This window comes from Arachis hypogaea, chromosome 10 (genome assembly GCF_003086295.3).
Source record: "Arachis hypogaea cultivar Tifrunner chromosome 10, arahy.Tifrunner.gnm2.J5K5, whole genome shotgun sequence".
NCBI classification, from domain to species: Eukaryota; Viridiplantae; Streptophyta; class Magnoliopsida; order Fabales; family Fabaceae; genus Arachis; species Arachis hypogaea.
The window spans coordinates 10,302,239-10,316,731 of record NC_092045.1 but is presented as its reverse complement, the minus strand read 5'-3'; the positions used below and the strand labels follow the sequence as shown (position 1 = coordinate 10,316,731).

General features: G+C 37.8%; 2 long non-coding RNA genes across 2 annotated transcripts; both read left to right on the top strand.

Moving 5' to 3' along the window:
• Positions 1-1,890: 1,890 nt before the first annotated feature.
• On the top strand, positions 1,891-5,873 carry LOC112715128 (uncharacterized). Its single transcript, XR_003159476.3, has 4 exons — positions 1,891-2,775; positions 2,847-2,928; positions 3,041-3,156; positions 5,606-5,873. It is a non-coding gene; the product is annotated as an uncharacterized lncRNA (long non-coding RNA).
• A 3,549-nt stretch (positions 5,874-9,422) lies between these two features.
• Positions 9,423-13,391, top strand: LOC112715127 (uncharacterized). Its single transcript, XR_003159475.3, has 4 exons — positions 9,423-10,305; positions 10,377-10,458; positions 10,571-10,686; positions 13,137-13,391. It is a non-coding gene; the product is annotated as an uncharacterized lncRNA (long non-coding RNA).
• The last annotated feature ends 1,102 nt before the right edge of the window (positions 13,392-14,493 follow it).

Below are 14,493 nucleotides of genomic sequence, written 5' to 3'. Positions count from 1 at the left end.
GCAACGATTTACATAAAATAAAAACAAGACAAATATGGAACTAAATTGAAAGCAACATTCATGTAATATTTAGTCCATTATATTTATTTATGTAATTTACCTTATATCTTCATGCTTTGTTTTTAACTTTAATCTTAAAATAGGAAAAATAACTATTTATACTCATGAACTTTACGAACGCTGACAAAAGTACCCATTAAAGAAGGAAACTAACGTTGTATCCATCAAAGATGGATTCCGTACGACAAAAGTACCCAAATCCAAAATTTATGTTGACTTTTTAATAAAATTCCAAAATTATCCCACCATTATTTTCAACCCCTCCTCTCTTCTTTCCCAAATCTCAAACACCTCCATTGCCTAAAAACCCTAATCTTAATACCTAAAAATTTCAAATTATCATTTTTCCAATCCTAATCTCAATACATCTTCTAGTAAATTTCAACTCTCTCTTTATTTTTTTCATCAATTTTACCACTTCTTTGGGATAAGAAGAGACAAAGAACAACAACACAAACAAAAAAATTCAAACTATGAAGACCCCAAAAGCATGAAATTCTCTTCATCTTCTTCTACTACTTCTGCTGCTCAGAGAAATTTAACTAATTCTAGAATTCTGTGTCACAATCCAGCTACCATTCCATCAAACATTTCTCCAGTTGAAGCAGTTTGGTTGCAATCTTTCTACAATAAGACAGAGAAGGAGCAGAACAAGCATGCCATTACTGTTGCTGTTGCTACTGCAGCTGTAGCTGATGCTGTTGTGGCAGCAACACAAGCTACAGTTGCAGTGGTTAGGCTCACCAGTCATGGAAGAAATACTATGCTTGGTGCTGGACATAAGATTTGTGGTAAAATTGATGAAAAGAATTAATAGATGGTTAAAATTTGTTGAAAGGGATATTGAGATTAGGGTTGGAAAAATGATAATTTGGGATTTTTAGGTATTGAGATTAGGATTTTTAGGCAATGGAGGTGTTTGAGATTTGGGAAAGAAGAGGGGAGGGGTTGAAGATAATGGTGGGGGTAATTCTGAAATTTTATTAAAAAGTCAACATAAATTTTGGATTTGGGTACTTTTATCGTACGGAATCCATCTTTGATGGATACAACATTAGTTTCCTTTTTAATGGGTACTTTTATCAGCATTCGTAAAGTTCATGGGTACAAATAGTTGTTTTTCCCTTAAAATAACATATCTTTTCACTAGCTTCTTAAAATATTTTTTTAATTGTTAAAAAATTGGTTATTCTTTAAAATTTATAAGTCAAGAAAACACTTACTCTTTTACTCTATGGGATATTTAGAAGAATGCTAAAGAATATTTTTAACGTACTACATCAGTAATATGAGAGTAATATTAACATTTTATAATATGCTAAATTATTGAATGTAAGACCCAGAATCTTTGAAAAGTCTTATTATGAGCAAGTTTTAAATCCTACAGTTATTTATAGCCTTAATTTCAGAGATTATTTTATTATAGATAATTAAGGCAAGTTTTGATTTATTGAATTTGAGACGAGTTATGATTATTATCCAATTTTATAATTATTGGGTTATTTTCTATATTTAAATTATAAAGTTGGCAGTTATGAAATAATATGGATTTTTCATGATTTTGATTAAATGAGTAATATTTTGAATATTAGTACTGCTATTTTGGAATATGAAGAAATTAAGTATATTATTTCTAATTATTTGATTTGGACATTTTATTGAAAGTAATTGTGATATTGATGAACAAATAGTATTTTCTATGTACAAATAGTGTTGGATTTAATTTGGGTTTCAATTACTATATTATTCCCAATTTTATGTGAAATTACCGAATTACCCCTAACCCTAATTTTCAAAATAATGAAACCCTAACCCAGTGACCCATTACCCGACCCGGTTCCCTTTCACACACACTCAGCTCCCAAACCCAGCCGCCACACTTGACTGTTTTCCCTCCTCCTTTCATTCACACCACACACAGTTTCCTTTCTGTTTCCATGAAGGAAAGAAAAAGAGAAAGGGAGGAGAGAAACGGGAGATCAGAGAAGAGGGAGGCGGCGCGGTGGGTGTTACTGCCACCGTCGCCGCCGTTGCGAGCTGAGGGAAAAGAGAGTTCTGGGTGAAGAGAGAGAGAGCTCGCGAACCAGGGAGATCGACCCACGCTTCGCCGCCGTGCTACCGTCGTTCAGTCCGCCCGCGAACTGCCGCCGTGAAGCCGTGCCGTTCATCTCTGCCCATTCGCGATTCTGCTACCATCACCCCATTCTGTCGCTGGAGATCTCGAAGCCGCCGCTCGTTGCTCCATCCTTGTCACCGCCACTGCCTCCATGTATTCCAACGGCGCCGCCATCGCCGCCGTTGGAGTCGCGCAGGGAGAGACGCGAAGGAGGGGAGCAGTCGCGCATCCAGCTGCATCCTCACCACTGCGGTAGGGATCGTCGCCGTCAAACATGGTGGGTGGCAGAGAGACAGAGCTCACGTCTGAGACTGGAGAGGAGGTGCGGTTTCGTCGCTGCTGGGGAAGAAGAAGACGCGAGTTGGAGGTCCGGTCGCCGTTGTGCTATGGGGCAGAGTGAACCGCGCCGCACTGTTGGGGTTCTCACCGTCGCCGGAAAAGGATTCAGGCCGCCGCAGGTGCCACGGTTGGAGGAGGAAGCCACGCCCTGTGTTCTGACCGCCCGGAGATGGTTCTATGACTTCCGGGATCACCGCTGAAGCTCCAGGCAGAGTTTCTGCCACTTGAGACCTTGCTGCCGTCGCCGGAAATGTTTGCCGGTAAGGGTTTCATTTGAGGTTTCTACCTTTTTGGTTTTCGAGATGGTTTTGATGCTGTGCGATTTTTCTAGTTGACCCACCAGAGTTCTGGCCGCCGCCGGAGCTGTTGCTGCCGCCGGTTCGAAATCGCAATTGCTTCGTTTCGCTAGTTCAGTAAGTATTTATGTTTCGAAAAGCCTCGCGTTAGTATTCTGTTGTGTTCGGTTAATGTATATGAGTTTTGATAACGTGGGGTCGAGTCCTGATTATTGTATGTTGCGATTAGTGTCGCTATGATTATTGCGGATGTGGATTGAAGCTGAGATTTCGGTTGTTGATGATTTCGGGTTGAGGCGAAAAAGGACTCTGTGACGTGTTTGAGTTATGGAATTGCGTTTTGAGGTAGGGGCGCTTTCCAAAAACTATGTTTTGTGTATTGGAATTATTACATATGGATACTGATGTAGGATATTGTGTATTTGGTGATTGTATCTGCCTTATGTATTATTTGATTGACTTGAATGATTATGGATGTTGGTTTGGCTGAGTTGTTGTGCGGCTTTGTGAAATATAATGTTTTGAAGTTGATTCCTTAAAGATTTGAAATCTGAGTTTAACCGTTGAGGATTGGTTCGAATTGAGTCAATTATTGTAATGATGGGAAAAGTCGAATGCACTTTTGAATTCAGCCTGATTTATTTTAATTGATTTGGTTTTGGACAAATGATTTGTTATTGAACCGTTTCTTTAAAGCTTTGGAAATGAGTTATATCGATTGATATTGAGTTGATTTTGAAATGGTATCCTTGAGATACGCCACTGAGGCGAGTATTGGATTTAGCTTGCTTTAAATTGATTTCCGATTTTGAGCTGTTGAAAAGGAATGAGAAATGATTTAGTTGGGACCCGAACCGGGTGGCAAAAGTCCAAGTTTTAGGGGAGGTGCTGCCGAAATTTCTACAAAATCCTACACTTGTTTGTAAGGTTATTTAAAAAGGGTTGGATTTGAGAAATTGTATTATTTGATTTATTAAAAGGATATTTATGTTTTCAAGCTTAATTTATTTGATGAACCTTATACGTTGAGTTCGGCTTATTTACAACTGAACTATTTTTACCGTTTGAATCACTGAAGGAAAGAATGATGCTTTAATATTGACTTCAATATAAAAAGGGGTTTTTAGTGATTTCAAAGGAATCTGGACTTTTGATTGAGTAATCAAGTTTGAGGCATTTTGGAAGAGTTAGAAAAATGGGTTCTAAAAAGAAACTTGAAAGTGGTTTGATTCAAATGAACCGGTTCTGTTTCAAATGAGTTGATTTTTGGACCGGGTTGGAACTTGTGGTTTTGTATGGCCGGTTTTATAGTAAATTCAGTTTTATTTACTTGAACCGAGAAATCTATGATTTTAAGAGTTTCAATGAATTTTAAGGAATTGATATAGGTTGACCTTCCCTAAAGACTTGGGACTCTGCCGAGAAACTTTTGTTATAAAATCCCATTGTTGGATGGGTGATTTTGAATGCTTTGAAATAAATCCTTAACTTGCCATGGTTTTGGAAGTTTTGGAAAGAGAATGCCGAGAGTGGCTCTGTTTTAGAAAGGAAACTCACTTTGAGTAAATTTGGCTTATGAGCCTGAGATGATTTAAGAAACGAGATTTCTAAAGCCAAGGCTGAAAAGAGTTGAAACTTGATTTCAAAGTGAAATGAATAGAGAAAATGATTTATGGCTTAAATGCCAATTTCATGAATTTGATGATTTTGAATGTGGAAGTGCTGTTTTGTTGAGAGCCGGATTGGCTGTGTATGTTTATACATATTGATTGGTTCTGGATTGAACCGTGAGCCGGAATGGCTGTGTATGATATGAATATTGGCTGGTTCTGGATTGAACCGTGAGCCGGATGGCTGAGATGGATGTTGATCCATGATTGAGAATGAAAGCATTTATGCTGAGATATTGATAAGTTGTGAAATTGCACTTCCACTATCTGAGTACGAGTTTCCTTGGGTAGTAGCAGTGGCTAGCCACCACGTGCTCCAGGTTGAGACTCGAAGCTCTGTTAACCCTATGTTGTAAGTGTGGCCGGGCACTGTGAAAGGCCCGGATGAGCTCGAACCCCCGTAAATATTCACCAGTGAGGGTGATTGATTTGGATCATGTTTATGATCAAGTTTAAAACGAGTATAACTCGAGTTTGGGGATGCACGACAGAGGGACAGTCCAATGGTTAGCGACCAGGACTTGTCGGGTTGGCTATATAACCGACAAGATGATATCATCAGCCACTAGGGACAGGCATGCATCATATGCATCTATGTGACATTGTTTGAGTGTGCATATTGTACTTGTTTTGCCTATGTGATTAATTGCTAATTGTTCTACTTGCAATAACTGTTTGTTTGTGCTTGCATCTTCCTATCTGTGTTTGCAACTGGAACTCTGTTGGATTGTGGTGATTTGGTTGAAGGTTGGATTGTTTGGGCCTAGGGCCGTGGTTGGATTGTTTGGGCCTAGGGCCGTGGTTGGATTGAGATGGGCCGATGGTTGATTTCGGTTTTTGTGGTTCTGGTTTGGAATAAGATATGAAAGGTTATTTTGGTTCAGTATAGATAAACCTTTTTGAAATGCTTTGATGTTTTGAGAATTGAACAGTTCCTCTTTCAGAAAAGATTTCTGACTTTACTTTATTTGTAAACTGTTGTTTTTGAAAAAGAGGCATAAGATGGTTATTAATCACTGGTACGATTTATCTTCATGTATCCTATTACAGTAATTCCCAAAAACCCTCTACTGAGAACCCTTTCGAGGATGATGTTCTCACCCCCTACATTTTTCCCCTTTCAGGATTTGGGCGCAGAAGTTATGAAGAGTTTAATTATTTGTTATTGAGATGCTCTGTATTGCTTTAGATTATTATTTTTGTACCCTCGCCTTTATCTTGATATATTCTGTGAGAGGGGTAGGGATTGTACTGAATAATGTTTGTAATATTATTTATATATGTGTATGTATATATATATGGATGTACTCCTTATGAGTTTCTGTAAGTTGTATGATATCTATGGATGTACGTTATCGAATGGAGAATCTTGGGAACGATATTGTGGTAAAAGTTTTAAACAGGCTCATATTTTAGTATTAAATAGTATAAGTGTCGTCGTAATGTCCGAGCTATCAGAGTCGCGCAGCCGGAAGCGTGGGCTTTGGTAGTTAGGGTGTTACATTATGGTATCAGAGCAGTTCTTCCTGTAGAGCCTGAGGAATGGACTGACTATGCTTCAATTGCATACTTTGGGCTTTTGTCATGTATTAGGTCTTGTCGAATGACGAGAATTAGAGCTTTATGCACATGACGATCTATTGATTAACGTTGTTAGTCTTCTGTTGCATAATTTCTGATATTAAGTTTGGCCGGCTTAATACTAGTAAGTTATGTACATGAAAGCACTAATGAGTTATCATAGATAATATGCGAGTTTTGAGCAAAGCGAATCACGGGTTTTGGGAACGTTGGAAACTATTTCTCGAGGCTATTCAGTTGTGTGTTTTGGATTTTGTTCGAGTCGACCTGTTCTTTCATAGCCTAACTTGAAGTTCTTGTTTGCTACTTCCCTTGAAAAGTAATTTGATGTTTCCACTCTATTTCTCTCTTCATATGCATTCTTGTTTGATCTCAATTGCATATGCTTGTTTGAAATCCTTGTTGCATCTGCCTTTCTCTGTTTGAGTCCTTCCCAATTCCAATATTCCTTGATATAGCTTTGAACTTGTCTTGACGTGCTGTGACTTTTAACTCCGGGTTCTGATTTCATTTCTTTGAGAAATTGTTGATTCAGTTTTTCTCTTACTTGACAGTGATTACATCCAATTTTGAGATTTTATAAATTGCTGTTGATTAGATATATACTTTTCTATATATGAGACTTTGAAATTATTTATACAGTTTAACAACTATTTCTTGCTAATATCTTGCCTGTACTTTTACTGGTTTACACAATTGCACTTACTTTAAAAGTAAATTTGACTTTCTAGTAATTTTACTATAGTTCCAATGGACATCTTTAATTGATTGTGTGTTTGGATATTTTTTAAAATTTTGGAAAGGAAAGCTTTTTCACTTTTATCCAGTTGAGTCTCATTTGATAAGCTTTACTTAACTTATTTTGAATTGAGTTTGATTTAGCATGCTATATGATTTATGCAACTGTTGTTCTTTTGAAAATGTTGGACTCATAGCTTTCTTCTTATGAACGGACTAAATTCTTTGTTAAACCTTTCATCTCTATGAATGTCATACTTGACTTTGTTTTTAACTAATTTCTTATATTTTGTGAACATTACCATTGATCTTGGTTTTTCTCCTCTGGTGAATTTCATCCTCATGTGAGTCGGTTTGATTCGTTTCAAATTAGTGCATCGTTTATTCTCTCATTATCTCTACAAGAGTTTTTAGTCAGATTTAATTTTGAGAAATTACTAATGATTGAGTTGTCTTTTCCTATGACTTTTGTTTTCTGTTGGATCAGTTGAAAGCTTGTTTGATGTCTCATGCATAGTGGATCTTGTTGAGCTATCTTGGTTTAAAATCTTTTTTTTTTTTGCATGGCTTGACTTCTTTTTAGTACATCTTAAACTTCTTGAATGTTCTTTTGAGAGGGTGATTTCAAGAACACTTTTGGAGTCTTGTTTTGAACTTTTAAGGAAGTTTTGAATTTTCTTTGAAGAAATATTAAATGGAATTTGCTTTCTATTGCTTGATTGAGATTGAAACCATTATTCAATTTTTGACAAAATTGTTTTAAAGTTGACATGCGCTATTTTAAATGGGGTTTTGAAAAGTTTTCTCGTTTAATGGAAACCTGTTCGTTTGTAACGCACCACTTGTTTCCTTACCAACTGTAAGCAAATTTTTACCTCGGATTTTCTTTTCTAAAGAGAATTTAACTTCCTCTTTCGTCCTTGCCATAAATGCTATACATACTTGTTTGAATATGAATTTTGGGAAATTTTGAACAAGCATTTGATTTCTCTTCCGAGTTTTATGATTGCTTTTGGTTAAGTTGTGCACCTAATTATCTTTCTAAAATGTTTTGAGGAAATATTTTAGCTTTTAGCCAAACGTGTGAGCACCTTGTTTTTAAAACTCTGCATAATCTATTTCAACACGAGATTGTATTAAAGCAAAGCCACATTTATGTTTTTGTTACTCTTTTGAAGGATGTTTGTTGCTTAACCTTCTTTTAAACTGCGAGGTGACTTTCTTGCAAGTTTTCGAATCTTTTAAAAACAATGTATTCGAAAGTATTTGTAATCGTGCTTTTGAGTTCTGTGAGCTTTGTCTTGGGTTTAAAATCTTCTCTTCTATAAACCTCATACTTCTTCGACTCAGCTTGAATTTGTCTCAAATGGATGTACTAATCCTTCTCCTTGTTGATCCCATTGGGTTTCTTTGATTCAAGAGCTATCTTTGAAGTTGTCAATTGATTTATTTCTAGCAAACTTCATTGCTTGAGCATCCTTGTTTGTCTGGAATTGGATACATTCTCTCAAATCTTTGAGTACTATCTTTGACATTTGACTCTCCTTTTAAATCTTGTATCCTTCTGAGTGGACTCGAGAATTATTTTGATGTCACGTGCGACTTGTAGACATAGTAACGCGATACGTTAGTTCTTTAAGACATGATATGTGTATACGGAAGTTGAAGCGGTAGGTGTGCAACGTATGAGTTGTGGGCGTTTTGTTCCTTGCGAACGGATTTGTGGTTGTCAGGCTAATGATCGAATTTGGGATTGTAAAGTGCTTGATGGAGTTGGAAAATTGAAACTTTGAGGTTGATATGAGATTAGTGTGCGGAGGTTAAGCACGCCGTTTTAACTCCATCCTGTTTTATAGCCTTTGATGCTTTGCCCTTCTATCACATGATTGACCCATGCTAACTTTTGCATTGAGCCTACCTTGTAACGTCTGCTTTGCAATCACACTCCTACCTTTACATCCTTATGCTTATGACAATCAAAGTATTTGACAATCGTATATATGATTATATTGAGATATTTTTGCTTCTTCCTTAAATGTGTTCAAGGGTGAACTGTTATGGAATTTCTTTCATTTTGTATCAATTTTCGAGGGCGAAAATTTTTATAAGGTGGGTAGAATGTAAGACCCAGAATCTTTGAAAAGTCTTATTATGAGCAAGTTTCAAATCCTACAGTTATTTATAGCCTTAATTTCAGAGATTATTTTATTATAGATAATTAAGGCAAGTTTTGATTTATTGAATTTGAGACGAGTTATGATTATTATCCAATTTTATAATTATTGGGTTATTTTCTATATTTAAATTATAAAGTTGGCAGTTATGAAATAATATGGATTTTTCATGATTTTGATTAAATGAGTAATATTTTGAATATTAGTACTGCTATTTTGGAATATGAAGAAATTAAGTATATTATTTCTAATTATTTGATTTGGACATTTTATTGAAAGTAATTGTGATATTGATGAACAAATAGTATTTTCTATGTACAAATAGTGTTGGATTTAATTTGGGTTTCAATTACTATATTATTCCCAATTTTATGTGAAATTACCGAATTACCCCTAACCCTAATTTTCAAAATAATGAAACCCTAACCCAGTGACCCATTACCCGACCCGGTTCCCTTTCACACACACTCAGCTCCCAAACCCAGCCGCCACACTTGACTGTTTTCCCTCCTCCTTTCATTCACACCACACACAGTTTCCTTTCTGTTTCCATGAAGGAAAGAAAAAGAGAAAGGGAGGAGAGAAACGGGAGATCAGAGAAGAGGGAGGCGGCGCGGTGGGTGTTACTGCCACCGTCGCCGCCGTTGCGAGCTGAGGGAAAAGAGAGTTCTGGGTGAAGAGAGAGAGAGAGCTCGCGAACCAGGGAGATCGACCCACGCTTCGCCGCCGTGCTACCGTCGTTCAGTCCGCCCGCGAACTGCCGCCGTGAAGCCGTGCCGTTCATCTCTGCCCATTCGCGATTCTGCTACCATCACCCCATTCTGTCGCTGGAGATCTCGAAGCCGCCGCTCGTTGCTCCATCCTTGTCACCGCCACTGCCTCCATGTATTCCAACGGCGCCGCCATCGCCGCCGTTGGAGTCGCGCAGGGAGAGACGCGAAGGAGGGGAGCAGTCGCGCATCCAGCTGCATCCTCACCACTGCGGTAGGGATCGTCGCCGTCAAACATGGTGGGTGGCAGAGAGACAGAGCTCACGTCTGAGACTGGAGAGGAGGTGCGGTTTCGTCACTGCTGGGGAAGAAGAAGACGCGAGTTGGAGGTCCGGTCGCCGTTGTGCTATGGGGCAGAGTGAACCGCGCCGCACTGTTGGGGTTCTCACCGTCGCCGGAAAAGGATTTAGGCCGCCGCAGGTGCCACGGTTGGAGGAGGAAGCCACGCCCTGTGTTCTGACCGCCCGGAGATGGTTCTATGACTTCCGGGATCACCGCTGAAGCTCCAGGCAGAGTTTCTGCCACTTGAGACCTTGCTGCCGTCGCCGGAAATGTTTGCCGGTAAGGGTTTCATTTGAGGTTTCTACCTTTTTGGTTTTCGAGATGGTTTTGATGCTGTGCGATTTTTCTAGTTGACCCACCAGAGTTCTGGCCGCCGCCGGAGCTGTTGCTGCCGCCGGTTCGAAATCGCAATTGCTTCGTTTCGCTAGTTCAGTAAGTATTTATGTTTCGAAAAGCCTCGCGTTAGTATTCTGTTGTGTTCGGTTAATGTATATGAGTTTTGATAACGTGGGGTCGAGTCCTGATTATTGTATGTTGCGATTAGTGTCGCTATGATTATTGCGGATGTGGATTGAAGCTGAGATTTCGGTTGTTGATGATTTCGGGTTGAGGCGAAAAAGGACTCTGTGACGTGTTTGAGTTATGGAATTGCGTTTTGAGGTAGGGGCGCTTTCCAAAAACTATGTTTTGTGTATTGGAATTATTACATATGGATACTGATGTAGGATATTGTGTATTTGGTGATTGTATCTGCCTTATGTATTATTTGATTGACTTGAATGATTATGGATGTTGGTTTGGCTGAGTTGTTGTGCGGCTTTGTGAAATATAATGTTTTGAAGTTGATTCCTTAAAGATTTGAAATCTGAGTTTAAACCGTTGAGGATTGGTTCGAATTGAGTCAATTATTGTAATGATGGGAAAAGTCGAATGCACTTTTGAATTCAGCCTGGTTTATTTTAATTGATTTGGTTTTGGACAAATGATTTGTTATTGAACCGTTTCTTTAAAGCTTTGGAAATGAGTTATATCGATTGATATTGAGTTGATTTTGAAATGGTATCCTTGAGATACGCCACTGAGGCGAGTATTGGATTTAGCTTGCTTTAAATTGATTTCCGATTTTGAGCTGTTGAAAAGGAATGAGAAATGATTTAGTTGGGACCCGAACCGGGTGGCAAAAGTCCAAGTTTTAGGGGAGGTGCTGCCGAAATTTCTACAAAATCCTACACTTGTTTGTAAGGTTATTTAAAAAGGGTTGGATTTGAGAAATTGTATTATTTGATTTATTAAAAGGATATTTATGTTTTCAAGCTTAATTTATTTGATGAACCTTATACGTTGAGTTCGGCTTATTTACAACTGAACTATTTTTACCGTTTGAATCACTGAAGGAAAGAATGATGCTTTAATATTGACTTCAATATAAAAAGGGGTTTTTAGTGATTTCAAAGGAATCTGGACTTTTGATTGAGTAATCAAGTTTGAGGCATTTTGGAAGAGTTAGAAAAATGGGTTCTAAAAAGAAACTTGAAAGTGGTTTGATTCAAATGAACCGGTTCTGTTTCAAATGAGTTGATTTTTGGACCGGGTTGGAACTTGTGGTTTTGTATGGCCGGTTTTATAGTAAATTCAGTTTTATTTACTTGAACCGAGAAATCTATGATTTTAAGAGTTTCAATGAATTTTAAGGAATTGATATAGGTTGACCTTCCCTAAAGACTTGGGACTCTGCCGAGAAACTTTTGTTATAAAATCCCATTGTTGGATGGGTGATTTTGAATGCTTTGAAATAAATCCTTAACTTGCCATGGTTTTGGAAGTTTTGGAAAGAGAATGCCGAGAGTGGCTCTGTTTTAGAAAGGAAACTCACTTTGAGTAAATTTGGCTTATGAGCCTGAGATGATTTAAGAAACGAGATTTCTAAAGCCAAGGCTGAAAAGAGTTGAAACTTGATTTCAAAGTGAAATGAATAGAGAAAATGATTTATGGCTTAAATGCCAATTTCATGAATTTGATGATTTTGAATGTGGAAGTGCTGTTTTGTTGAGAGCCGGATTGGCTGTGTATGTTTATACATATTGATTGGTTCTGGATTGAACCGTGAGCCGGAATGGCTGTGTATGATATGAATATTGGCTGGTTCTGGATTGAACCGTGAGCCGGATGGCTGAGATGGATGTTGATCCATGATTGAGAATGAAAGCATTTATGCTGAGATATTGATAAGTTGTGAAATTGCACTTCCACTATCTGAGTACGAGTTTCCTTGGGTAGTAGCAGTGGCTAGCCACCACGTGCTCCAGGTTGAGACTCGAAGCTCTGTTAACCCTATGTTGTAAGTGTGGCCGGGCACTGTGAAAGGCCCGGATGAGCTCGAACCCCCGTAAATATTCACCAGTGAGGGTGATTGATTTGGATCATGTTTATGATCAAGTTTAAAACGAGTATAACTCGAGTTTGGGGATGCACGACAGAGGGACAGTCCAATGGTTAGCGACCAGGACTTGTCGGGTTGGCTATATAACCGACAAGATGATATCATCAGCCACTAGGGACAGGCATGCATCATATGCATCTATGTGACATTGTTTGAGTGTGCATATTGTACTTGTTTTGCCTATGTGATTAATTGCTAATTGTTCTACTTGCAATAACTGTTTGTTTGTGCTTGCATCTTCCTATCTGTGTTTGCAACTGGAACTCTGTTGGATTGTGGTGATTTGGTTGAAGGTTGGATTGTTTGGGCCTAGGGCCGTGGTTGGATTGTTTGGGCCTAGGGCCGTGGTTGGATTGAGATGGGCCGATGGTTGATTTCGGTTTTTGTGGTTCTGGTTTGGAATAAGATATGAAAGGTTATTTTGGTTCAGTATAGATAAACCTTTTTGAAATGCTTTGATGTTTTGAGAATTGAACAGTTCCTCTTTCAGAAAAGATTTCTGACTTTACTTTATTTGTAAACTGTTGTTTTTGAAAAAGAGGCATAAGATGGTTATTAATCACTGGTACGATTTATCTTCATGTATCCTATTACAGTAATTCCCAAAAACCCTCTACTGAGAACCCTTTCGAGGATGATGTTCTCACCCCCTACATTTTTCCCCTTTCAGGATTTGGGCGCAGAAGTTATGAAGAGTTTAATTATTTGTTATTGAGATGCTCTGTATTGCTTTAGATTATTATTTTTGTACCCTCGCCTTTATCTTGATATATTCTGTGAGAGGGGTAGGGATTGTACTGAATAATGTTTGTAATATTATTTATATGTGTGTATGTATATATATATGGATGTACTCCTTATGAGTTTCTGTAAGTTGTATGATATCTATGGATGTACGTTATCGAATGGAGAATCTTGGGAACGATATTGTGGTAAAAGTTTTAAACAGGCTCATATTTTAGTATTAAATAGTATAAGTGTCGTCGTAATGTACGAGCTATCAGAGTCGCGCAGCCGGAAGCGTGGGCTTTGGTAGTTAGGGTGTTACATTGAAGCTATCTTTTTAACATGTAATATTTGTGTTAACTGTTAAGGGTGTTCAAACAACAACAATAACAATAATAATATATTAAACAATATTAACAACACAATATATCACATATATTAATTTTTTTTCAATTTCATGTACATAATCTCAATAACAAAATTAACAATCATTCATACAAAAGAAGCAAACCAGAAACAATGCTTAACTAGTTACAAAAGATGGTGTTGGTGATGATAGTGAGCACGATCCAAAGCAACAGTGATGATGAAATCAAGGGATAGCTACAACCACTACAAGAATTTTTTGGAATGGCGATCGATTTGGATGGTTGTTAAAACCTTGGTCGCTCAATTAAAAATAGTGATTAGTGACCAATTTTAACGATCAATTTATAACCAAGAGACATCAAACTATTGCCAAACGAGATCAGTTGATTCCATAAAAAAAAGATTGGTGATTAAGAAATTAATAGGTAAATATAACTGATTTTTTGTCACTAAATCGGTCACTAATTTCTTATACTAATATTCATAATTAGTTACTAAATCGGTTGTTAGTACTGCTTAACAGGAAACAATGACGATGAGAATTCGATGTAAAATGATGCAAGCTCTAGGAACGATAACATAGAATAGAGGAAGTAGCGATAATGCAGAATAAAAGCGCTGATAACAACTTAGAACAGGGACAGTGACAAGCTTAGAGATGGCAGCTAGAGCAAATTAGGCTGGGTTTCTTCAATATATCTCAACAGGTGCAACGGAATTATGAGAGCAAATTGAATGAGAGAATGGAAGGAGACGAGCAATGGTAGTGAGAGTTACAACCATGACTGTGAGAGGTAAAGCAACGAAGAGAAGGAACCAGTAGTAAAGGAGGGAGGGACCAACTAGTTGATAAAGAAGAAGAAAAAAACGTATGAGTGGTCATGCACTATACTAGATCCTAATTTCTTACTTGCTCTAAGCTGGGCCGATCG